The following is a 27,843-nucleotide window of genomic DNA, read 5'->3' as shown; positions in this document are numbered from 1 at the left end:
AAAGCCTTGTGAATACAAAGCTGAAGAAAGGGGAATCGGCGAGTCTGCGCAACAAGGAGGTTCTGGCAGTGAAGTGGAGGGACAGAAGAGACGTGTACATGTTGTCGTCCATCCACAACGATTCCTTTGTAGAAACCCGCAGAAGGCGTGGCACCACCATCCAAAAGCCCACCTGTATCCGGGACTACAATTCGTTCATGGGGGGAGTCGACCTAAATGATCAAATGATGGAACCATATCTACCCACAAGACGCACGTACCATTGGTACAAGAAAGTAGCAATTTATTTTTTTCATTTGGCCGTCTACAACTCCCATATTATTTACCGCAAATCCACCCAAAACCCCCTACCCTTCCTTGGCTACCTGGAGGAAATTACCACTTCCCTGATATTCCCGAACGACCTGCCCCAACACATCCGATCAGATGTTCTAAGTCGGCTCTCCGAACGGCACTTCCCGGATAAGGTCCCTCCCACAGCATCAGGCCGACGAGCTCAAAAAAAATGTAAAGTGTGTGCCAGTGTAGGAGTCAGACGGGACACAGTTTATTATTGTGCAGAGTGTCCTTCCAAACCCGGCCTCTGTATAACTGACTGTTTCAAACGTTACCATACTAAACTAAAGTATTAGTTTAGTATGGTAAACGTAATCCTCCGTTCCTGCCTTGTCACCCCTTATGCCACTGCCTGCTTTGTAACTGACCCCGGCTTGTTATTGGACCACCCTTCTGCCTAATGATTTTGTAATACCGCTGCCTGATTTGGAATTGACCCTGGACTGTTTTTTGACCATTCTTCTGCCCAACGATTTTGTAATACCTCTGCCCGATTTGGAATTGACCCTGGACTGTTTTTCGACCATTCTTCTGCCTAACGATTCTGTACTGCCTCTGCCTGATCTGGAACTGACCTCGGACTGTTTGACCATGCCTTTTGCCTGCCTCTTGGACTGATCTTGTACCCTGCTACTGGACTAGTGGGATTCAACACAGGGGTCTCACATATGTGAGGGGCGCCAGAAAAGTTTTTCTGGATGAAGAAAACTTTTTTGTTTTCTCATGCTAGATTAGGGTCTGGTTGCCCGGAGGCTTCAAAGAGATTTGGGTGGGAGAAGCCTCTACCCCTGTCCCCATTCTGTCCTGAACGAGGCCCTCCTGCTGCCTGTAGGACCTATGCCATCATGCCTCTGCCTGTTGCATGAACTGACCACCTGCAGTATCCCTGCCTGGACGTTGCTGACCAAGTCCCTGCCTGCTGCCTGGACCAGTGCTATCCTGCTGTGTAGAACTGCGCTACTATTACCAAGGTAATCTTTTGTTTACGCTTTGCTCAGCATAATGTATTTTGGGGTGTAATTCTTGGTATGTGCATGCTATGTGTCTCTGGAACACCTGACGGTGTTCCTTGCATGTTGGATCTCTATATGTGGTCAGGCTGTGTAGAAGTCTCACACATGGGGTATCGTTTTACTCAGGAGGAGTAGCAGAATGTATTTTGGGGTGTCATTTTTGCTATGTACATGCTATGTGTTGGAAATATCTTATCAATGGACAACTTTGTGTAAAAAATATGCGATTTCATTTTTTTTTTCACATATTCCAAAAAATTCTGGAAAAAAATGAACCGTTCAAAAGACTCATTATGCCTCATAGATTATACGTTGGGGTGTTAGCTTTCCAAAATGGGGTCATTTTGTGGGTAATTCCATTGTCCTGGTGTTCCAGGGCCTTCAAACGTGTAATAGGTTGTCAACTAGTTAGATGTGCAATTTATGCTCCTAAAACCCCTGATGGCGCTCCCTGCATGTTGGGCATCTGTATGTGGCCAGGCAGTGAAAAAGTCTCACACATGGGGTATCGTTTTACTCAGGAGGAATAGCAGAATGTATTTTGGGGTGTCATTTTTGCTATGTACACGCTATGTGTTGGAAATATCTTATCAATGGACAACTTTGTGTAAAAAAAATGCGTTTTCATTTTTTTTCCACATATTCCAAAAACTTCTGGAAAAAAATGAACCGTTCAAAAGACTCATTATGCCTCATAGATTATACGTTGGGGTGTTAGCTTTCCAAAATGGGGTCATTTTGTGGGTAATTCCATTGTCCTGGTGTTCCAGGGCCTTCAAACGTGTAATAGGTTGTCAACTAGTTAGATGTGCAATTTATGCTCCTAAAACCCCTGATGGCGCTCCCTGCATGTTGGGCATCTGTATGTGGCCAGGCAGTGAAAAAGTCTCACACATGGGGTATCGTTTTACTCAGGAGGAATAGCAGAATGTATTTTGGGGTGTCATTTATGCTATGTACATGCTATGTGTTGGAAATATCTTATCAATGGACAACTTTGTGTAAAAAAAATGCGTTTTCATTTTTTTTCCACATATTCCAAAAACTTCTGGAAAAAAATGAACCGTTCAAAAGACTCATTATGCCTCATAGATTATACGTTAGGGTGTTAGCTTTCCAAAATGGGGTCATTTTGTGGGTAATTCCATTGTCCTGGTGTTCCAGGGCCTTCTAAATTGTAATAGGTTGTCAACTAGTTAGATGTGCAATTTATGCTCCTAAAACCCCTGATGGCGCTCCCTGCAGGTTGGGCATCGGTATGTGGCCAGGCAGTGGAAAAGTCTCACACATGGGGTATCGTTTTACTCAGGAGGAGTAGCAGAATGTATTTTGGGGTGTCATTTGTGGTATGCACATGCCATGTGAGAGAAATAAGCTATTACAATGACACTTTTGAGAAAACTTTTAAATAAAAAATAAAAATCTTAATTTTGCAAAGTGTTTTGGGAAAAAATTACAACTTCAAATAACTCACCATGCCTCTTACTAAATACCTTGGGATGTCTACTTTCCAAAAAGGGGTTATTTGGGGGGCATTTGTACTTTCCTGGCTTGTTAGGGTCTCAAGAAATGAGATAGGCCTTCAAAACATCAGGTGTGATCAGATGTGATAATTTATTATGATTTGCACTATAGCTTGTAGACTCTAAAACTTTCACACAGTCCAAATAATTTCCAAAAAATTTGGGTTATTTTTATCAAAGACATGTAGCAGTATAAATTGTGGCCAAAATTTATGAAGAAAAATTAATATTTTGCAAAATTTTATCACAGAAACTAAGAAAAAAACATTTTTTTTCTAAATTTTCGGTCTTTTTTCATTAATAGCGCAAAAAATAAAAAACACAGAGGTGATCAAATACCACCAAAAGAAAGCTCTATTTGTGGGAAAAAAAGGACAAAAAAATCATTTGGGTACAGTGTTGCATGACTGAGTAATTGTCATTCAAAGTGTGAGAGCCCTGAAAGCTGAAAATTGGTCTGGTCAGGAGAGTGTTTAAGTGCCCAGTATGGAAGTGGTTAAATGTAGTATCTAGGTTCAAACAGCACCTGATGATTTCCACCAGCATTACAGGTTTGGAAATAAATTGAAGAATTGTTTGGAAGATATGTGATTCTCTACAATAAATGCCAATATGCAGATTTAGCATTTTTTTCCCATATACCTTTGTATGAAAATATAAAGCCTATGTTACAAGATGACATTGCCTGAGACAACAACCAGTACATCAAATAATTATTATACTGCCAACTTCATCTACAGGCATATTTAACTTTTTCTTTCTTTCTATAATTCCATGCATTCCTTGCCTGTTTTCTCTCTCCCCCTTCCCTCTTGTTATCATTAAACCATTCATTTTTCTATGTATCCATCCATACCACCCTTCATCTGTTAACCCTACTCCATCATGCATTTGCCTTTACTTCTATCACCTAATAAGGACTTTATGACTGTAGAGGCAATTAAAATGATGGGATAAATGGCAGGAGGAGATGAAGGAGATGATGCACTATGCCGAGTCAAAATGTTCTGTTTGAAATGTTTGATGTTAACAACAAGGGGTCTATTTATACAAATTCATTCATTGCATGTACGTTGATCCTGTGAAAGTGGGGCGAAAAAAATATAGTTATTAGGCTTTTCCCTGTCCTGGCTGAATCATTGTTTTATTGATTAAAACAAAAAATACTGCATTTGACAACTAGATGGTGCTAGGCATCATAGGGATTTCCATAGAAAACATTTAACTTGCACAGAAACAAGCCTAACAACATTTGCGTTTTTTTTGTCCCCATGTGCATGCACCATTACTGATTACTTTGTACGTTTTTTTACAAATAGACCCCTTAGCATAGAGGAACCCTCCAAGGTACTGAATAGCTTCCTCCAAAAGAGCAGAAATACTGCTGGACTACATCCTTTCCTGTTATGGTGTTCACAATATTCTAACCCACTAATATGATTCCCACTTGATGGAACACTATTAGATGATTAACGCTGTATAAAAAATACAAAATATTTTGTTTTATAATTATTGGGATGCGAGGCTGCAACCTGGGATAAAGCACGAGAAAACATAACTGTTAGGTTATCCTCACTTTAAAGGGTAAAAATGAGAGTGAGTTCTGTGTTAATGTACCATTTGGCTACCTGCAGTAGGTGAACTATTTATACTATATATATACTGTACACTTTTCCATACTGTCTATACTATATATACAAACTCCAAGGCTATACAATTTTCATGTATGAGTTTCCTTTAGATTTACAAAAACCATATAATATGATGTCAAACCTAACACTTTCAGTTTTTATGCAGGCCCTTGCACTACATAGCTGAAGGTAAATCTAAAGGAAATTGAATAAGAAAATTGTATAATGTATGGCCACCCTTAAAACATCCTATCTTATCTTCCATAGTAGAGGTTAGGAGAGGCCCATAAGGAAAGAAATGCCCTGAAATGTTGCCACGATTACAGCGGTTCTTTATATTGTACTAAATAGTGAAAAACAACAAGGTATCTGTAACATTTTCACCATAACAAAATGGTATAGATTTTTTTTTATACCTCATACACACGATGGGAAAACTGCCATGTTTGCTTTTGGTCGGGAAAACCGGCCGTGTGTATGCTCCATAGCAGTTTTTCCGACAGGAAAACTGTGAGCAAAAAAATGAGAACTTGTTCTCTTTTTTTCCGCCGCGATTTTATGCGTTTTTTTGCTCGGCAGTTTTTCCTATGGGAAACACTGCAGTGGAGCATACACACGGCCGGTTTTCCCGACCAAAGCTATCATGGCAGTTTTCCTGTCGGGAAAACCGGCCGTGTGTACAAGGAATAAGCAGCCGAACAGGTTCTCGGTTTTCCCCTCGCTCAAAAGTCCGCCGGGAAACCGATCATGTGTACGAGGCATTAGAGTTTGTATGACCCCCTGACCCTAGGTAGGTAGCCACATTTTAGACTAACTTCTAAAATAGTGTTAAAGTCATGTCTGCCAGACCTAGAACAATGTCATTTTCATCCAGGTTTGCCTATTTGCAATATGGTTCTTCAGAAAAAAGTTATATTTAGAAAAGATAAAGCATGCATTAAATATTAACAGTGGTCATACAAAAAACATAGTACTTTTACAGGTATAATCAGACTAACTATATATAAACAAACAAAGACAAAGGTGATTTTTCCTCAATGGGAGAGATATCTAGGTCTGTAACAAAGAAGTGTACAATAAAAAACTCCTCAGTAAGTAAACAACAGGTAAAGAGACCGACTGGGTCTCTGGTAAGAAAAAAAGGAGAGGAGGAAAAAGGAGGTAGAGGAACGGGATAGGGGGGAGGAGACCATTATTTACTGTATATTTTATTATAAATTATAATGACCCTTCAATAGTTGTGGGCCATCGATGAAGAGACAAGCAAAGACAAAAGTTCAACTCTAGTTGGTGTTGATAGTACTGCACTGGGGTTGGTCAAAGCCTACTATGTCCATTTTCGACCAAACTTACCACCTGATTTAGCATTGTTGATAAATTGGAGCATATACAGCTCACAACTTCTATTCAGTTTTCATATTTGCACATCAACCTCCCAAAATATTATGTATGTACGTACGTACGTACGTACGTACGTACGTACGTACGTACGTACGTACGTACGTACGTACGTACGCAGAGTATATTATATACAGGTATATATGTCAGATGACACCAATTTGTAACACCACAACACTTGAAGAACACCACAACTGCACACACCAGAAGCCAAAATCTGTTATAGAGTCTCGTTTTGATCTCCTAAAGTCCAGGTCCTGATGGTTACGCTTTACAGGGAAAAAAATTGAGAAAACTACTTCCAGGTTCACAGATCTTGTCATGTGCTGTGATATGCTGCATTATATGGCCATCAAACATCACTTGAAGCCAGAGCAAAAGCAACTGGAAAAAAAAGCAACATCAGTAGCACCAGCAACTGGTCTTGTTGCCATACTTTCAAGTCCAAAGCAAAAGTGAGACAGGACGAAGGAATTTGGCTCTGACTGTAAGTAAAGTGATTAGACACCAGGTGATATACGAATAGTTGCCAAAAGATTTGTCAAAATGACTTAAAATGTGACAACTGTACTTTCAAGATTTGCCACTCAACTGGCTGCTTAATCAATAGAGTGAATTTTGACAGAAACTGAATGGAGAATCCAGATTAATCTTTGGGAAGAAATCTTCTCAGTGAATATTTACTGGGACAATGTCTTCAGCAAATCTTTGATAAAATAGACCCCTTATTGAGTTTTTTAAACACCTAATGTCGTTTTTTACTTCACAGAAAATGTCTTTTTTTTCCATCACATAAAGTGATGGTGTGTACACGGCATAACAGCCACTTTCTTTTTTCTAACTGGGTGGTTAAATGTGTTCTAACTTTTTGGATACTGCTTGTCTCTTCACCTTGCAAAATTCACTGCACTTCAAGAAGCAGTGGTATTTTCTACCTTACTGTTTACTAGTTTTTTTCTTTACTGTGTTTTTGATGTAAGCAACACAATGGGGGTTATTTACGAAAGGCAAATCCACTTTGCACTACAAGCGCAAACTTCAAGTGAAAAGTGTACTTGAAATTGCACTGAAAGTGCACTTGGAAGTGCAGTCGCTGTAGATCCAAGGGGGACTGGCAAGGAATAAAAAAAATGTTTTTTTAGCTTGCACATGATTGGATGATAAAATCAGCAGAGCTTCCCCTCATTTCAGATCTTCACCCCAGATTTAAAGCGACTGCACTTCCAAGTGCACATTTTTAGTGCAATTTCAAGTGCACTTTGCACTTGTAGTTTGCACTTGTAGTGCAAAGTGGATTTGCCTTTCGTAAATAACCCCCAATGACATTATTCTTTTACTTGTTTGATACTCCTAAAATGTACTTTCTGATATATTATTCTAAATTGCTAATAGGCAGATGGGTATTTTACTTCTCTGTAAATTTCCATAATCAATAGATAGAAGCCACAAGAGAAGGTATGACAGGGCAAAAGAGTCGTACCAGCAGGGGTCAAGTCCTGGGGAAAAAAATGTGGGAACTCCCACCCAAGATCCACTCCCCCACCAAAAAAAAAAATGATACGCTTATATGCATCATTACTAAACCGCATGTTTTTTTTTTTTTGATCCACTGTACCTTAGTAATTCTTTATGTTACTGACCGCTTCCTGTATTTGGATTCATTGGGTAGTGTGCGGTTATTCCATCACTTCTTCGATGCCGCAATGTCTCCTGGGAGCTTTTGTCATTGTTCCCAGGAGACATTGCGGAGGTCTACCGCAAGTTATTGCAGGATTTAGAAAGAAGCAAGTTCTTAATAAATCCTGCGATAACTCATGGCAGACCTCCACAATGTCTCCTGGGAACAATGACAAAGGCTCCCAGGAGACATTGCGGCATCGAGGAAGTGACGGAATACCCGCACACTACCCGATGAATCCATATACAGGAAGCGGCCAGTAATATAAAGGATTACTACTAAGGTTCACCTGCCCCTGACAGTGACTCGAGCTGAGCATCGCTGCTTAGTGAAGGGTTGGCTCGGGCGGCTCGGCTGCTCTCGGCTGCTCCCGGCTGCTCTAGTCCTGCAAAGGGAACTGAGTTCCTGCTGTGAAAAAAGTGCAGGAACTCCGTTCCCACGCGTTCCCACAGGACTTGAGCCCTGCGTACCAGATAATGTTAACTCTCTTTTTCTCCTTTTGTTAGCATGTACTGTGTCAGCTAATATGCATGCAGCACACCTGACTGTCCCCAAGTGGGTACCATCCCTCTCCCACTCTTTGATTCTACTAGTTTTACTGTATAGAGGATTCTTAGAGGCATATGTTGGTAATTACACTAGTGAAACTGTTTTCTTTTTTATTTTACATAATAAAGTAATATTCGTGTTTATTTTTTTTAGTGAATACAACATTACATTTACTGGTGTTCTTTTATAGTTGCCTAGAGTTCTGCTTTAAATATAACCATCAATATTATCAATGATGATGGTCCTGTCATTCTGAATTAGCAGTCATTCACTGATGTTAACCAGCATGCATTCTGTAAAATAATATTAGTAATGTCTCTTTGTCATATTATTTCCCAAGCATGTTTACTTTTCACTTTACTTATCTGGCCAGTACAGTTTTGTGATAGCTAATCACATAGACTTCCTCCAGGGAGTATGTTCATGCACATCTTAATTATCATATAAAGTGGACCCTGGCTTATTTCAAGACTCCCATACATGACTCCCATACGTGATATGCAGTTTTTATTACATGTAACATGTTTTTAACCATAGTGAAGAAATCGGAAATAGTAAACATGAAAGGCAAGCTTGTAAAACTATTCTCGATGTATAAAACATTCACAATTCCTCAGTGATGTCTGTCTGTGTAAGGCCTCATGTACACTACAGCTTCTAAACTTAGTTAATTTTTTTCAGCAGCCCCCAAAATCTCCTCTGTGTTATGTGTACATGTACACGCAAGCTGTGTACACATGATCGGTTTGTCCAATGAAAACAGACCGATGGACTGTTTTTATCAGACAAACCGATTGTGTGTGGGCCCCATCGGTCTTATTTCTATTGGTGTTAAAAAATAGAACACGTTTTAAATTGTTCCTATGGATAAAAAAAACGATAGAAAAATCCGATCATCTGTGTGGAACTCCATTGGATAAAAATCCACGCATGCTCAGAATCAAGTCGATCCATGCTCGGAAGCATTGAACTTAATTTTTTTCGGCTAGTCGTAGTGTTTTACGTCACCGCGTTTTGGCGCGGTCGGATTTTTGACTGATGGTGTGTAGGCAAGACCGATGAAAGTCAGCTTCATCGGATATCTGACGGAAAAATCCATCGGATTAGATTCCATCAGATATCCGATCGTGTGTACAGGGCTTCAGTCTTTTATAGTAGATTAGGAGCAGTTGAGGTTACAGCCATTTTTTTAAAGCAGAAACATCATGTTCAGGATCGTATTTTACCGGCATTTTAAACACCAAAGGCCAGATTCACATACATCGGCGCATATTTCTGCCGGTGTAGCGCATCTCATATGCGCTACGCCGACGTAACACAGAGAGGCAAGCACAGTATTCACAAAGCACTTGCTCCCAACTTGCGCCGGCGTAACGTAAAATCCTAGGCGTAAGCCGGCCTAATTCAAAGTAGGTGGAAGTGGGCGTGATCCATTTAAATGAAGCGTGACCCCATGCAAATGATGGGCCCAACGAACGGCGCATGCGCCGTCCCATGGACGTATCCCAGTGCGCATGCTCAGAATCACGTTGAATATACTCCCTAAGATGCGACAGCTCAATGCCTACGACGTGAACGTAACCTACGCCCAGCCCTATTCACATACTACTACGTAAACGACGTAAAATACGACGGCTGTTCCCTGGTCCATACCTTTACATGAGTTGCGCCTCATAGATGGGGAATAACTATACGCCGGACGTAAGCCTTACGCAAATCTCGTATATTATGCGCCGGGCGCACGTACGTTCGTGAATCGCCGTATCGGCCTCATTTGCATATTTGCACTTCCGTGGCGTATCTGTAGATACGTCGGCGTAAGTGCTACGTGAATCCGGGCCCATATGCTTGTAACCCCATGTAACTGCGTTTATAAGTGTTTTTAAAGGGAAAACACTTCTGATACTTTTAGAACATATAAAAATGTTGAAAAAAAACACAGATTTCACCACATGCTGTTTCCTGCATCAATGGATGAGTCCAGCAGCAACAAACTCTGGTTCTCTCATGCAATTTTCTATATCTTCAGACCCCCAGCAACACCAACAACAACAGTATTTCCTCACACATGCTCATGATGGGATCCATAGTGAAAACACAAAAAATAAGACAGCTTTCTATGAGCACAGTGCCCTCTCTTTTCTCACAGAATGTCTGAAATAGTTAATAATTGTCTTGTTTTTCATGCATTGTGGAATTTGTGGGCATTTGGGAGGGTGCCTTGATGTTATCTTTAAAAAAACGCTTCTTACCTCAATTGCTCTCAACTGCTGCTAAACTCACATAAACGTGGTATGTATAAAAGCTGTAAAATGCCCAGTGTACATAAGCTCTAAACGCTGTTAGGCGCTGGCTTCTCTTTAACTGGAAATAATTTAAAGGTGACAGCTAATAACACAGTTACCATTTGTGTCCAAGGTGTCAGTTATAGTAGTCTACTGATAGGCTGGCGTACTTTCAAATTTCCCGCGTCGTATCTTTGTTTTGAATCCTCAAAACAAGATACGACGGCATCTGGGTTAGATCCGACAGGCGTACGTCTTCGTACGCCTTCGGATCTAAGATGCAATTCTTCGGCGTCCGCTGGGTGGCGTTCCCGTCGTAATCCGCGTCGAGTATGCAAATTAGCTATTTCCGACGATCCACGAACGTACGAGCGGCTGTCGCATTCTTTTACGTCGTCTCTAGTCGGCTTTTTCCGGCGTATAGTTAAAGCTGCTGTTTCGTGGCGTATAGTTAAACCTGCTATGTTAAGTATGGCCGTCGTTCCCGCGTTTAATTTTAATTTTTTTTTTCATTTGCGTAAGTCGTCCGTGAATCGGGATGGATGTAATTTACGTCCACGTCAAAACAATGACGTCCTTGCGACGTCATTTAGAGTAATGCACGGCGGGAAATTTAGGGACGGCGCATGCGCAGTTCGTTCGGTGCGGGGACGCGCTTCATTTAAATGAAACACGCCCTCCTACTCGCCGATTTGAATTAGGCGCCGTTACACCGCGAGAGATACACTACGCCGCCGTAACTTACGGCACAAAATCTTTACAGATTCTAACCAAACTGCAGTAAGGTACGGCGTAGCGTATCTCAGATACGGTGCGCCGGGGCAGATCTTTGTGGATCTGCCCCTAAGACTTTAAATACCCCTCCAGTGAACATGCAGATACATTAATATATAGAAACATACATTTTATTTCTGACAATAAAATATCTAAAAAAACATATCAAATGTGATATTAATACCAACAAACATTGTCCATTCCAAATATGCATGGCTATTGGTCGAAATAGAGAGCTTAGGTCGAAGCGTTTTGCGGAAAACACCACTTCCTCAGGACCTCCTCTCTCACACATAAGTGTACATGACCAAATAAATATATTCTAAAGACAAAGGTAACATATGTATAGGTTACAAATCATCAAGAAACATAAGAGCTGGTTCACACAGCCGCGGCACGACTTTGGGGGCGACTCTGCAAGTCGTCCTGAAGACGACTTCATAGGCGACCTGCAAAACGACTTCTGTATAGAAGTCAATGCAGGTCCCTCTGAGCCGCCCCCGAAGTCGTACAGGAACCTTTTTCTAAGTCGGAGCGACCTGCGTCGCTCCTATTAGAACAGTTCCATTGAATTGAATGGGACGCGACTCGTCAGGCGGCTGAACCGCCTGACGAGTCGCCCCAGTGGGAACCGGCTCTAATTGAGTTTGTTTATAATAATCATTAAGTTAAAAAGGTACATCATATCTATCCCCAAGAGAAGCTTGGGGTGGAGAAGAAAGGAGACTAATATAAATCAACATTTTTCCTTTTTCCGGAAATAGTTCATACATGTAAAATGTATATTTTTCAGCTGCCAAATTGTACACAGAGATCTAGTAGTGGAAATTCATGTGGTGTTGGTAAAGGTCTCGCCGGCCTGTGGGAGAGTGATCATCCCCAGAGTAGAGCTCTACAGGAGACGTACAGAATATCCATCTAGTAGCAGATGGTCAAAAGGTCTTGAACCAATATGAAAACTGTGAACTGCTCAATAAAAGGTGATTCAGTCTGTGCTAAGTAAACTCATTTTTTTCTCTTGCTCCTCCATGCCCAAGTACTTCAGTTTAGATTACATTAAAGTGATTGTAAATAGTCATCTTGTAAAACAACCCATTCAGTTTAAAATAGAATGGAAAGTCAAAAGATTTGTGTACAGATATAAAAAAAAATTATAAAAACTCCTCCCCCCTTTTTTTTAAATGACCACATTCCCTCTGTTTTCAGCTGTATAAGAGCTGTGGGGGGTGAAACAGCAGCACACTGCGCTTGCAAGTGAAAGGCTGTGCAACGGGTGAGTGTCAGGGCAAGTCTTATCATTGGAGGAGAGCACTGACTTTGCTTTGTGCACTGGTCCAAATCATTTGGTGGAGGGGGGATGTGGGATTGTCTTTGGCCTTGGTCCCTTAATTCCAGTGAAGGGAACTCTTAAGGCACCAGCATACCAAGACATTTGGACAATTTCATGCTCCCAAATTCATGCTCTCAACTTGTGGGAACAGTTTGGGGACGGTGCCTTCCTGTTCCAACATGACTGCGCACCAGTGCACAAAGCAAGGTCCATAAAGACATGGATGAGCGAGTTTGGGGTGGAGGAACATGACTGGCCTGCACAGAATCCTGAACTAAACCGGATAGAACATCTTTGGGATGAATTAGAGGGGAGACTGCGAGCCAGGCCTTCGCATCCTACATTGGTGCCTGACCTCACAAATGCGCTTTTGGAAGAATGGTCAAACATTCCCATAAACACACTCCTAAACCTTGTGGACAGCTTTCCCAGAAGAGTTATAGCTGCAAAGGGTGGTCCAACTCAATATTGAACCCTACAGACTAAGACTAGGATGCCATTCAAGTTCATGTGTGTGTAAAGGCAGGCACCCCAATAATAGTATATATATATATATATATATATATATATATATATATATATATATATATATATATAGTATGGCCCGGATTCACAGACATCGGCGCATATTTAATGCCGCCGTAGCGTATCTCATATACGCTACGCCGACGTAGTGCAGAGAAGCAAGCACCGAATTCACAAAGCACTTGCCTCCAAATCTGCGCTGGGTTTCTTAGGTGTAAGTCGTCGTAAGTGGAAGTGGGCGTGAGCCATGCAAATGAGGCGTGATTCCATGCAAATGATGGTCTGAGTCTCAGCTAGATACGTATAACGACGGGGGATGCGCCGTCCCGTGGACGTATCCCAGTGCGCATGCTCAGAATCACGTCGCTACACTACTCCCTAAGATACGACGGATCACTGCCTACGACGTGAACGTAACCTACACCTAGTCATATTCACGTACAACGTAAAATACATAAAATACGACGGCTTGCGTTCCCTGGTCCATACCTTGATGTGAGAACACACTACAAATAAGCACACAATCTACTACAGTATCTCACAAAAGTAAGTACACCCCTCACATTTTTGTAAATATTTCATTCTATCTTTTCATGTGACAACACTGAAGAAATTACACTTTAGTACAATGTAAAGTAGTGAGCGTACAGCTTGTATAACAGTGTAAATTTGCTGTCCCTTCAAAATAATTCAACACATAGCCATTAATGTCTAAACCGCATGGCAACAAAAGTGAGTACACCCATAAGTGAAAATGTCCAAATTGGGTCAAATTAGCCATTTTCCCTCCCCGGAATCATAAGACTTGTTAATGTTACAAGGTCTCAGGTGTGAATAGGGAGCAGGGAAGTGTTAAATATGGTGTTATTACTCTCACTCGTTCATACTGGTCGATCAACATGGCACCTCATGGAAAAGAACTCTCTGAGGATCTGAAAAAATCCTGAAACTGAGCTGCAGCACAGAGGCCAAGACCATACAGCAGTTTAACAGGACAGGTTCCACTCAGAACATGCCTCGCCATGGTTGACCAAAGAAGTTGAGTGCACATGCTCAGCATCATATACAGAGGTTGTCTTTGGGAAATGGACGTATGAGTGCTGACAGCATTGCTGTAGACGTTGAATGGGGTGGGGGTCAGCCTGTCAGTGCTCAGACCATACGCTGCACACTGCATCAAATTGGTCTGTATGGCTGTCATCCCAGAAGGAAGCCTCTTCTTAAGATGATGCACAAGAAAGCCCGCAAACAGTTTGCTGAAGACAAGCAGACTAAGGACATGGATTACTGGAACCATGTTCTGTGGTCACATGAGACCAATATAAACGTATTTGGTTCAGATGGTGTCAAGCGTGTGTGGTGGCAACCAGGTGAAGAGTACAAAGACAAGTGTGTCTTGCCTACAGTCAAGCATGGTGGTGGGAGTGTCATGGTCTGGGGATGTACGAGTGCTGCCGACACTGGGGTGCTACACTTCATTGAGGGATCCATGAATGTCAACATGTACTGCAACATACTGAAGCAGAGCATGATCCCCTCCCTTCGAGGACTGGGCCACAGTAATCCAACATAACGACCCCAAACACACCTCCAAAACGACCACTGCCTTGATAAAGAAGCTGAGGGTAAAAGTGATGGACTGGCCAGGCACGTCTCCCAACCTAAACCCTATTGAGCATCTGTGGGGCATCCTCAAACAGAAGGTGGAGGAGCGCAAGTTTTCTAACATCCACCAGCTCTGTGATGTCATCATGGAGGAGTGGAAAAGGACTCCAGTGGCAATCTGTGACGCTCTGGTGAACTCCATGCCCAAGAGGTTTAAGGCAGTGCTGGAAAATAATGGTGGCCACACAATATATTGACACTTTAGGCCCAATTTGGACATTTTCACTTAGTGGTGTACTAATTTATGTTGCCAGTGGTTTAGACATTAATGCCTATGTGTTGAGTTTTTTTGAGGGGGACAGCAAATTTACACTGTTATACAAGCTGTACACTCACTACTTTACATTGTAGCAAAGTGTAATTTCTTCAGTGTTGTCGCATGAAAAGAATAAAATATTTACAAAAATTTGAGGGGTGTACTCACTTTTGTGAGATACTGTATACACTCCCTGGTGAAGGAACATACAGCATTTGAGAGCTAAAATGTTAGGTTTTCTTACCCACACTAAAATGGAATGTAAGATGTTTACTTGAAAATTACGACTGTACCTTATGAATGGCCTTTACTGTAAACACCATATCTCTGTACCCCATTCAGCCTGACAATCAGTCCTCTCACACCAGCTCCTACTCTAGAGAACATGAACAAACACTCTTACCTCAGTAGTTTTACAAAGTGCTGTCTGTTTAACATCATTTAGATCTTAGGAAGTTATTCAGGTACAGTAAATTAATAAAGAGAAATGGGTTTGATCAGAATTTTACACAGAGATTGAGAAGCATTTAGCACATTTCAAAGTCATAACCACAATCGCTTTATTGGTCCTAGCTATTATTAAACACGGAATATGAATATGAAGAGATGCAAGAGAAAGAGTAAAATCCAAACGGTATGATCTATATTACTCCCTCTTACTAGCTGTGTAAAGTAGGTGATAATTTAAAAATAATATATGTGTTACGAATCTGAAGGGAAGCATTAGGCCCCGCTCACTGCATGTTGCCTATTACAACTCTTGTTAAAGCTCTATGCCAAACCAACGTTTATTGTGTGCTAGTCAGGGGTCAAGTCCTGGGGAAAATAGTGTGGGAACTCCCACCCAAGATGCACTCCTCCACCAAAAATAAAATAAAAAATAATACGCTCATATGCATAATTACTAAACCGCATGTTTTTTTTTCCGATCCACTGTACCTTAGTAATCCTTTATGTTACTGGCCGCTTCCTGTATATGGATTCATTGGGTAGTGTGCGGGTATTCCGTCACTTCCTCGATGCCGCAATGTCTCCTGGGAGCTTTTGTCATTGTTCCCAGGAGACATTGCGGAGGTCTGCCGCAAGTTATCGCGGGATTTAGAAAGAACTTTAAGCAAGACCTCCGCAATGTCTCCTGGGAACAATGACAAAAGCTCCCAGGAGACATTGCGGCATCGAGGAAGTGACGGAATACCCGCACACTACCCAATGAATCCATATACAGGAAGCGGCCAGTAACATAAAGGATTACTAAGGTTCGCCTGCCCCTGACAGTGACTCAAGCTGGGCACTGCCGCTTAGTGAAGGATTGGCTCGGGCGGCTCGGCTGCTCTAGTTCTGCAAAGGGAACTGAGTTCCTGCTGTGAAAAAAGTGCAGGAACTCTGTTTCCACGCGTTCCCGCAGGACTTGAGCCCTAGTGCTAGTCTTTCTATATTCAGCATTACAATGTCCCCCTCACTGCTGCTCACTAATGATATAAATGTACCATTCACTGCTTATTTCAGTTCAGTGCAGCAAAAAAGCAGTGCATTTTATGTCATATATAATGTACAGTCATAAACTACTGCTCAATCAGCAAATGAGGCATATTGCATGTATAACTGCACTACTGTGCGATATGTGTGGTGAAGCCCTATCCTTCCAAAATGCAGTATACAGCAGTGGCGGCCGATCCATTAGTGGCGCAGGGGTGCCGCCCCCCCTTTTCCAGACGTCTGGCCCCTAATCTATATGCAGGGTGTACCAGACGCATGGATTCTAATTTATTTTTATTTTAGAAAGCACGTGATTAGAGCAAGAGGCTCTAATTGGCTTAAAGAAAGCGTGGGCTCGGGGCGCAGAGAACTGCTCCCTGAGCCCACACCGTTGTGTGACAATAGTGAATTAATATTCCCTATTGTCTTTCTGATTCTCCTCCCGGCCAATCAGGAAGCTGGTGAGACCCGAATGGCCAAGAGGAGAAGCGATGGTATTGGCTGCCGCGATGAGGGAAGGAGGAGGGAAGCCATCGAGAAGCCCGAGATGCAGAAGAGTAGGAGACACAGGAAGGAGCCAAAGCTGCCTGCGTCATAGGTAGGGTAAGTGTGAGGCCAACCAGGGGCGGCGGTGTAAGTGTGCGGCGGCTGGCCGGCCGGCCGACCGATGGGGGGACGGGGGTGGCGTCGGGATGTCTTGTTTGCCGCCCCCCCAAAATATACAGCACCAGCTGCCACTGTTATACAGTACAATATGTGCTGTATATTAGTATTTTGATTAATTGTAAGGCTTTTGACTTTACATGGCTTCTTACTCCCTGTCTATTTATATCATCAAAATAAAATTATTTGAAAGATAATTTGAGTGATAATGTGAGTGCCAGCATGTTAGGAAGGTCATGTCAGCATGCACAATGGTGCATTGGGACTAATATCTACAAGCAGGATGGTACAGAGCCACACATACTGTACGCTCGCAGAGGTGCATGTACAGTATGTGACCACTTGCTCATGCGCCTGTCCCTAATGCTGACACCAAGTGGGGTATTTAGACTGATCAGTTGCACGTGACCAATGCTGTCTTGTCTACAGTATTTCTTTGATACCTGCGATCTGTATCTGACTACCTTTTACCAACCCAGCTTGTCTTGGCTTACTCTTGATATTTGCCTGTACGAGACCTCAGCTTGCACTTGGACTGTACTCTTGCCTGCTCCCACTGAATGTAGGCACTGAGACATGATTGCTATTCAGTGTATATGTTTTAGCTACTCACTCTGACCACAGATTTACATTAAGCTGGCAACACACATTACAGTTAATTTTAGATATAGCAACAATTATGTGATGTGAGGCCCAAACTTTTTGGATATAAGTTGATTAGATTGTTTACATAGGCATGCAAACTGCATAGGTGTTTGTAAGTCTATTTCTTTATTGCCTGCAATACATAAATAAACCTAAATTAAGCTGTTAAATGTTTGGTCACCTTAAAATTAATAGACTGTTCCCTCTGTTTTCGAGAACTAGATTTCCCAAGAGCATACTGACTGATCAGGGCATTTCTTTTATGTCAAAGGTGATGGCAGACTTGTGAAAGTCGTTTCAAATCAAGCAATTGCACACTTCTGTCTATCACTAACAGACAGATGTCCTCATTGGAGTTTTATTAAAACTCTAAAGTCAATGCTAAAGAGGATGGTACAGGAAGATGGGAAAGGCTGGGGCATGTTGCTTCCTGCAGTGTCCTCTGAGAGTATCCACGAATATCCACAATATTTTTACTATATAAGTTGGTGTATGGGTGCCGTCCCTGTGGATTGCTTGGTCTTGTAAAAGAGACGTGGGAAAGTGAGTCTTCACCACACAAGGTAATTGAACGCATCTCTCAAAAGCGGGAGAGGGTTGCTTAAATGATGCCATTAACGAGGGAGCATCGCTAAAAGGCTTGAGAAGCCCAAAGAAGGGTATACGACAGGTCAGCTAAGGTCAGACAGTTTTAAGTTGGAGACCAGGCAACTGTACTGATATCCATGATAGAGAGTAAGTTCCTTGCCAAATTTCAGGGACCCTTCGAGGTGGTAAAGAAAGTGGATTAGTTTCACTATAGGGTACATTAGTATGGAAAGAGAAAATCCTATCAAATCTACCATGTAAACTTGCTGAAACCCTGTGAGATTGGAAACAAGTGTCCGCTATGGTTGGTGTACAATTTAGAGTCTGCTGCAGGTGTTGACCTGGTGCATGTTGCTATCACCCTATGCAAACTACGAACTCAGCAAGAAAAATAACTCTTAGAGAAAGATAAATCAATGTTTTCAGGTCTACTGAGTCTCGCAAATGGTACTGAACATTACATTAGGACAAACCCCACTGCACAGGTCAGAGTAAAGTCATATCGCACCCCAGAAACACATAGGAAAGCGGTGCCTGAGGAACTTCAGAGAACGCTTGAACACAATGTCATTAAGAAATCTAAAGTGAATGGTCAAGCCAATTGTGTTGGTATCTGTAGGTTGTAGTTGCAGTGTTCAGCAGTGGGTGTCTCTCAGAAGCTCTTACTAATTAGTAATTACCTAATAATGCTGGTTGTTGGGAAGATATTGAGCTCTTCCTGTGCTACTCCCCCTTGCCTTGGTGTATTGCCCATGTGCCCATGATCTGTGAACCGTTAACATGTACTCTGTTCCTGATCCTCTGCCTGGTTGCTTGTTGGTGTTCCCGTTTACCCTCTCCCTGTCCTGGCTTGCTTCCTGTTCCCTCTGCCTGATCTCCTGTGCATGACCCTGGCTCTGACACTGAATACGCTTCTCATCCACACTGCCTGTAAATAGTTACTTAGTTGGCTTAGGTAGTTTGCTCGATGTTAGCACCTTCACTTATTAGATTCACTAGTTACGGTTCATGGGATTTTGGTATACTGGATGTGTGTTTATATTGTTTTATTTACTTTATCTTTATGAAATCACCTTATTTATATCATACTTGTGCCTGGTGTTCTCTGTGCAAGTCCACATTTGATGCATATCCTGGGAAGACTATTTAATAGAGAGGTTGGGACCAGCCCCGTATATCACCATTTTAGACCTCACCAAGTAAGTACTGGCAGTCAGATACCCTTAACCAAGGAAGCAGGGGAAAAACATTTTCCACATCTGAGGGTCACTTTCAGTACAAGAGAATGCCAGGTGGATTACACGTCCTGACCACCTTCTAAAAGGAGATGGATAAGATGCCAGGCCTTCATCAGAAATAAACCTCAGTCTACCTGGATGATATTGTAAATCCTGAGAAATGTGCAATAAGAATGTAGGAAGCCAACTATCTGGGGTACATTGTGGGTAGGGGTCTGGTGAAGCCTAAAATGAACAAAATAGAAGCTATACAGAATTGGCTCCACCCCTAACCAATAAACAGGTCTGGGCATTTCTAGACATGTTGGTTACTACTGGTAGTTTGTCCCCGACTTTGTCTTCATTGCTGCACCACTGACTGACTTGACAAATGACAGGAAGTTAGTGATGATCCAGTGGAATGCTGATGCTGACTGAATTTTTTTTCAAAAGCTTAAAGGATCACTAAAGGAATTTTTTTTTTTTTTAGCTAAATAGCTTCCTTTACCTTACTGCAGTCCTGGTTTCATGTCCTCATTGTTCGTTTGTGCTTTGAAGTTGCTGTAATTCTGCTGTGATCTCCACACTTCCTGCTTGTCTGGCTCCTTATGAAAAATCTCATGGCAACTTTTCACTGTGGTCCAAGCTGTGTGTCTAAAACTCCTCAGAACCAATCAGATTAGTTTTAAAAACAAAACACTGCCCTGGATTTGTTTGTTTTTGTTCTGTGGGTCTCTTTACTTCACAGAAACATGAAACCAGTTTAAAAACGAAAGTGAAACTGCAGGTACATTATATGATTGAATTTAATCTATTTTTAATCATTTTTAAAAGGAATCAGTTAATTTTTATGTCTCTATACCCTGTAAACAGTCATTTCAGCAAAAACATTTTTTCCCTTTAGTGACCCTTTAAGGCTGCATTGAGTCTTGAATCCAGTTCTATTTGCTCCTGATTTTTTTTTTTTTTTGAGAATTATGGTCCAGACAGATGCCACAAGTGAGGGATTAGGAATGGTCCTGTCTCACAAGGTCTATGATGAAGAGCACCCTGTTGTTTTTCTCAGCTGTAAATGGACAGCACGGGGAGAAAAACTAGAGCAAGAGTGCCTGGCCATAAAATGGACCCTTTTTTAGTACTTTCTGCTGAATAGGTGATTCTGCATAGTGTAAGACCATGCCCCATTGACCTGGAAGAGACAAAACAAGCATGCCAGAGTGATCAGGTGGTTCTCCAGGAGTTCAGTTTTGCGGTAGAGCACAGACTGGGGAGACAGCATCAAATAGCTGATGCCCTCTCTCGGGTGCATTGTATCTAAGACTGCCTCCAACACTTCTGTATTGAAGCAGAAGGGGGGATTTGTACAGAATTTTGAGGATGGTTCGTAAATGGATAATATCATATGTTTCACCAATATTTGGGTTGTGATCTCTTTAGGGGACAACAAGGGGTTAACTTACCTGCAGCAACAGGTCCTTAAAACTACAGAGAGCAGGTGTGGAGCAATGGGAATTAAAGCGGGATTCCGGGCATAGTTTTTTTTTTTGCAATCCACAATACATTACATTCAATGGGGTAGATTCAGAGAGCAATTACGCCTGCGTATCCATAGATACGCAGCATAATTCCTAAGTAGCGCCGGCGTATCTACTTTCTGTATTCAGAAAGCTAGATACGCTGACTTTAGCCTAAGATACGACTGGCATAAGTCTCTTATGCCGTCGTATCTTAGGGTGCATTCTGACGCTGGCCGCTAGGTGGCGCTCCCATAGATGTCAGCATAGAGTATGCAAATTACATACTTACGCCGATTCACGAACGTACGTGCGTCCAGGGGTAGTTTTTTACGTTGTTTGCGTACGTCATTTCCCTCGTAAGGCTGCTCCTGCTATTAGGAGGCGCAGCCAATGTTAAGTATAGACGTCGTTCCCGCGTCGCGATTTGAAAATTTTACGTCGTTTGTGTAAGTCGTCCGTGAATGGCGCTGGACGCCATTTACGTTCACATCGATACCAATGAAGTCCTTGCGACGTCAATTACTGTAATGCACGTAGGGAAATTTTAGGGACGGCGCATGTGCAGTACGTTCGGCGCGGGAACACGCCTAATTTAAATGATCCACGCCCCCTACGGGATCATTTGAATTACGCGCGCTTACGCCAGCCCCTTTTACGCTACGCCGCCGCAACTTTACAGGCAAGTGCTTTGTGAATTAAGCACTTGCCCGTAAAACTTGCGGAGGCGTAACGTAAATGTCATTCGTTACGCCGCCGCAGTTTTGCGCGCCCGTACCTGAATCCACCCCAATATTCTTTTACAATTATTAAAAAAACACGATCGGTACATAAAACAGCGGCTGTGTCTTCCTGGATTTCCCTAGAGAGGTGCATGCTGGGATTTTTAGGCACAGTAATGCCCAGAGACTCCTGGGAAATGAGTGTCATCGTTTCTTAGGAGGCAATGGGGTCTTAGGACAGGAAGTTGAACCACCGTGGACTAGGAACTAGGCAGATTATAAAATCTGCCTAGTAACAGCCATATGCAAGTAAGTAAAAAATGTTTGTTTTACTTACTTTTAGGCAAGTAGGCTTGTAGGCAAGCTTAAGGTAAAGCCTTGTGGTGGTGAGCCACTGTGTTACGCTACTGTGCTGAAGAAAGACTTTATTTAATAATTATTTTCATGTGGACCTGGAGCACTTACCACAGTTGCTAACACCCCCGAACTATAAAAGACAGAACAAAAGAAGACAGAAAACCCTCAATGCCATTAATATTTTATATTTTGTAGCAGATTGGTAAACAAAAGAGTTGTTTTCATTTTCTTTGAATTATATGTATGTTTTTGCATTACACCCATGTGGGGCAGGTCACTTTCACCAGTCAGCTTTTTTAGGTCTAACTCCAGGCAAAACATGTTATTTTAGTTTTGAATAGAGTGGGCAAGGGTTAGAAATTATGTCAGAATTTTGTTGCTGTTTTGGTTGGGGAAATTTTCACTAACTTCCTGTTCTAGTAATTACTGTATATGGGACAGGAGGTAAGTGACACTCACCTCAACAGGGAAGCATATGACAATACAAACTCAATAGAAATTCTAATCCTTGCCTGCCCTGTTGTACTAAATTTTTTTTTTTTAAACTAGGCTCTGCTCTCATACTTTAAATATACTGTACTGTAAAATATTTATTGAAGCACAAGAGATGGGTCACCAGAGAGACAACTTTTGTTGCTGTGTTACTGCAGATCTCTGCATCTGCCAGGTCTCGTAGATGCATCTTTTATCAGATGAAATATCTTGCTGAAGGTTTTTTTTTTTTTTGGAATGACTAATCCTTTGAGTAGAAAGTGCTGTAAATATTTGCACAGTCATGGATTTCATCCAATCCACTAGTTCTAAAATTGCCGCATATGTCTTTATGCATACTTTGCAATTTACTTACTAAAGTCTGTTGCAGTAAGGGGAGGCTCACATGACTGACATCTCCCAGAGCTTTCCATAGGATCAGAGCTTTTTATAAACACATTTTACATCAAATATCTACAATATTATGAACCACTTTGAAGTTATCTTTACATAGTTTACTTTAAAACTGATATGAAAGCAAGCTGTCTGTTTTAATCATATTAATATTAAAACAGTTCATTTTCACCCATAGTTTGTATTTAAAAAAGAGAAAAAAAAAATGAGAATTTTTTTTGGGGAGTTCACATTGGGTTACTTAGTCATTACGCCTCACAGGCAGTAGAAAAAGACAAGGTTTCACACAGACACAAATAGTATCACAAGTTAAAAAAAGATTTTTATTTTTTTATTTTTTGCATTTATCTGAAGTTAGAATGGGATTGGACAGCAACAGCAAATACTACTGTTTAAAGTACACCGTAATTTATAGTTGAAATGTGCATACATACCGTATTTATAACACACTATGGCAAATTCACAGACAATGATAATGTGTCAAGGAGAATCCTCAATACTGTGCTTTTGAGCTGGGGTCATCACTGGAAAATCCTGCATCATTACATACTGTACTCCCTTTACATTTAAAAGTTATAATATTTTTTTCTCTATGGAAAAAATAAATATTCTGTGCAGCATTTATTTTGTGGCTTCAACATTGTGTGCCACCTCTCATCTGTGGCCACTCTATGTTTCTGATCTCACCTTATACTAGGGCCCTCTGATTCCTCTTGTACCAAATTGCAATGTAACTGTAATGTCTGCCTTTATTTTGTTAAGCGCTGCACAAACTCGGTGCTATATAAAGCCTGTATAATAATAATAATAATAATACTAAATTTGGCCATAAATGAATTGAAATTTGGCCAAGTTCGGTAGGGACTGGACTATTTTTGATAAGTGTGTGGCTCTCTCTGCTTGACAGAAGGCAATTATTTATTCATGTTCTGTTAAAGCAGTGCTTCTCAAATAGTGGGGCGCGCCCCCCAGGGGGGGCCCGAGGCTCCATAAAGGGGGGCTCATTCCGGACCGCGGCGATCGCGCCATTTAGTATCCGCTTCTGTCCCCAGCCTCCTCCGCTAGTTAGAGGAGCGGACAGCGGGAGGCGGAAAATATATGGAAATGTTAAGGACGAGGAGTGGGGGCTGTGCTGTGGGGGGAAAAGGGGGGTTATGTGATGGGGGAAACTGTGTGCAGGATATGTGATGGGGGTCATGTAAAGGGGGCAATACTTTGTGGGGGGGGGTATGTGATGGGGTCATGTAAAGGGGGCAATACTGTGTGGGGGGATATGTGATGGGGCAATACTGTGTGGGGGGATATGTGATGGGGCAATACTGTGTGGGGGGGATATGTGAAGAAGGGCAATAGTGTGTGGGGGGATATGTGAAGAAGGGCAATACTGTGTGGGGGGATATGTGGATACAGTGTTATGCAGAGGTGTACTTATAACAATTTTATAGACAAATGATACTATTTACAGTCGCGCGGGGGGCGCGAAATGTTTTCTTCTTCCTAGGGGGGGCATGACAGAAAATAATTGAGAAGCACTGTGTTAAAGAGACATGCTGGAGAAGAGAACCTTTGTTGTTCAGAGTATTCTGACAGTGGCAAGTCCTGGTGGCTAGGGGGATTCCTCCATCCACCTCACTTTCAGTTTCTTTTTCTTTCAGCCCACTGGCTGAATAAAAAATAAAAAAAACCCATCTATGGACAGCTATGGATAAAAAAAATTGACCAAAGGTTATTTATGCCTGGTTGCTTAGACCAAATTTAGGAGTATAATGTATGCATTAGTTTGCTTGATTAACCTGATGTAACGGAATGGCCCGTGACACCCAGAGACCTTTAACGGATGTGGTGTACTCCTGTGCCAGCGTCACTAATGGCTCTTGGGTCTAGGGTCATCCTATGCCCCTTTTGGGCATAGGATGGCTGAGAAATGATAATTCATGTATTGTAGGAGATCTGGACATATTACAGGTGATTTCATGCTGACCCACAACAGGTCAATAAGAGAATGTCCCCTTCAATGCTTAACATAGACTGTTGAGATGCTAATTAAGTCTGCTACTGTGGTGATGTGGATTGAAGCTGAAAGTCAGCCTGGCTGGCTATTATGGGATGTTTTTAAGTATCTTGCTGTGATTACATTCTGTGTCCATTGTACTAATTAAGTCTGTAAAGGTCAGAAGTCTAACTTTTAGGTGTTAATTGAGGCTGGCTCCTGAAAGACATTCCATCGTGTGATGCTAATGACACTGTTTGTGTGAAAAGTATATTTATGCTTAGATGTGGAATGTGACTTGTTAACTGTAGTAATTACCTCCTCTTAATGCGGAGCCAGAATGTCTGTCTGGATGTGGAGTGGAGAGTTTCTTTGTTCCTTTGATTAACTGTAACATGTTTGTACTGCATATAAGAAAGCTAAGGTACCATTAAAGTATTCATTCATTTTGGAACCAGAAACAGAGCGTGTGTCTCGTCTTACTGGGAAATGAAATGGGTCCTGTCGGCTGGATTGTCGGATAAGCTGTCGTGGGGCGATGGAATGGAATATCGTAAACGGTGGTGAGCGTTACACCTTATAACTATCTTACTCTAATAATTTTGACATTGTTTTTAAGGACATGTAAGACTTGGTACACTGTTTTAAGTTCCCAGTCTGTGTGTCACGTCTCTGATGTGAGGCCGAGTGGCAGAGAGGGCGCCCCTTGCGGCTAAGTGCAGCGCTCCCCTGGGAGTGATACAGGGGATACGGTGCCCAAAGGTGCACAGGTTGCCAGTAGTGCTGCAACAGGCTGGTAAGCAGAATGTAGCTGGGGTGTGCTGGGTAGTGATGTCAGTAGCCATGCAGGAAGAAGTCCTGAGTAGGCGTATGCAGGATAAACCAGGAGCAGGGTTCACAGCCAGGCCAGAGGTCATATACCGGGAGACAGTCCAAGAGCAAACAGGAGCAAGCCGGGTCATGAACAGTGGGCAGTGGATCGAAGAATAGTCAGCCAAGCCAAGGTCAGAGCGAGGAGATAATCGGGATCACAGGTCAGGCCAAAGGCAGAGATCAAGCCAGGAGTTACAAGGTAAACAGACACAGGAAGCTGAAGACAATCCAGCAATTTGGGTCAGACAGTGGCAGCCTTTTATAGGCCAGCAGGGGGATCCACCTGTCACATGATGTGTCTCTGGCGGCCATTTCTTCTACTGGCAAGATTGCCAGTACTTCCACGGTCATTTCCCTGACACAGCCTTCGGCCATTTCTTCTACTGGCAAGATTGCCAGTACTTCCACGGCCATTTCCCTGACACTGTGGCTTTCTCCACTGAGTGGCTTGATCCCCTGCCTCTATATCACTACAATGTCTAACAATGTTGCAGGGGTGGTGGGAATAACAACAGAGTTCGGCTGAGGACCAGGAAATCAACAAACCTAGAAGTGTCAGATTCTGCAGATTCCTCAGGGAAATGGTATCTTTACTACAGCAGAGATTGCTAGACTGAGCAATGGGTAAAGTAAAAAATAAAAAATTTCTTTGCATAGGACTCATTACTTTAGGTATTTATTTTAGCAACAAAGTTCCTTTAAAAAGGTATTTCAAGCATGTTAAGCACATACTTGGTTGTATTTCCACAGCCTGTTCACAGGTCCACTGTATGGCTTAAAAATAAAGGAGCCCTCCCATCAGGTGAGACCATTTATATTGTTATACTGAGTATATGTGGGTTGTGTTTGTCCTGGGGAGAGACAACTGTAGCATGAAACATGTTTTCTTTCCACTGTACCCCACACTATCTGTGATGTTTTTATAAAAGATTAAATAAAGGTTGAAGAAGCTGATTCCTGGTCCTATTCTTTTCTGTGCATCTACAGCTGAAGGAAGCCTCTTCTAAAGTTCATGCACTAGAAAGGCCACAAACTGTTTTCTGAAGACAAGCAGATTAAGGACTTGGATTACTGGAACCATGCCCTGTGGTCTGATGAGACCAAGATAAACGTATTTGGTTCAGATGGTGTCAAGCGTGTGTGGCGGCAACCAGGTGAGGAGTACAAAGACAAGTGTGTCTTGCCTAAAGTCAGGCATGGTGGTGGGAGAGTCATGGTCTGGGGCTGCATGAGTTCTGCTGGCACTGAGGAGCTACAGTTCATTGAGGGAACCATGAATGACAACATGTACTGTGACATACTGAAGCAGAGCATGATCCCCTCCCTTCAGAGACTTGGCCACATGCCAGCATTCCAACATAATAACCCCAAACACACCTCCAAGACGATCACTGCCTTGCTAAAGAAGCTGAGGGTAAAGGTGATGGACTGGCCAAGCATGTCTCCAGACCTAAACCCTATTGAACATCTGTGGGGCATCCTTAAATAGAAGGTGGAGGAGTGCAAGGTCTCTAACATCCACCAGCTCTGTGATGTTGTCATGGAGAAGTGGAAGAGGACTCCAGTGGCAACCTGTGAAGCTCTGGTGAACTCCATGCCCAAGAGGGTTAAGGCAGTGCTGTAAAATAATGGTGGCCACACAAAATATTGACACTTTGGGCCCAATTTGGGCATTTTCAGACTGCTGATATTCAACGCTGTATCCTGGCCTAGGCCAACAGGGGGGCAGCACGGAAAGAGTCCCTGCCGGCTTGCGCTACACTTTTAGTATACTTTTCTACACTTTTAGTGTAACACAAGCTGCTTCTAATTTTGACTGTCCTATCATCCTGGACCACAAACCTTCCTCACGGTGCTATATGTTTTCTGCTGCACCACTGGTGTGGTTATATCTTCTTAGTCCTCTCCATAAAATTATCAGACATTTGTGCTTAATGTAGAACTATAGGC

Source organism: Rana temporaria, chromosome 4 (assembly GCF_905171775.1).
Source record: "Rana temporaria chromosome 4, aRanTem1.1, whole genome shotgun sequence".
NCBI lineage: Eukaryota > Metazoa > Chordata > Amphibia > Anura > Ranidae > Rana > Rana temporaria.
Note: the sequence above shows the minus strand (reverse complement) of the source record.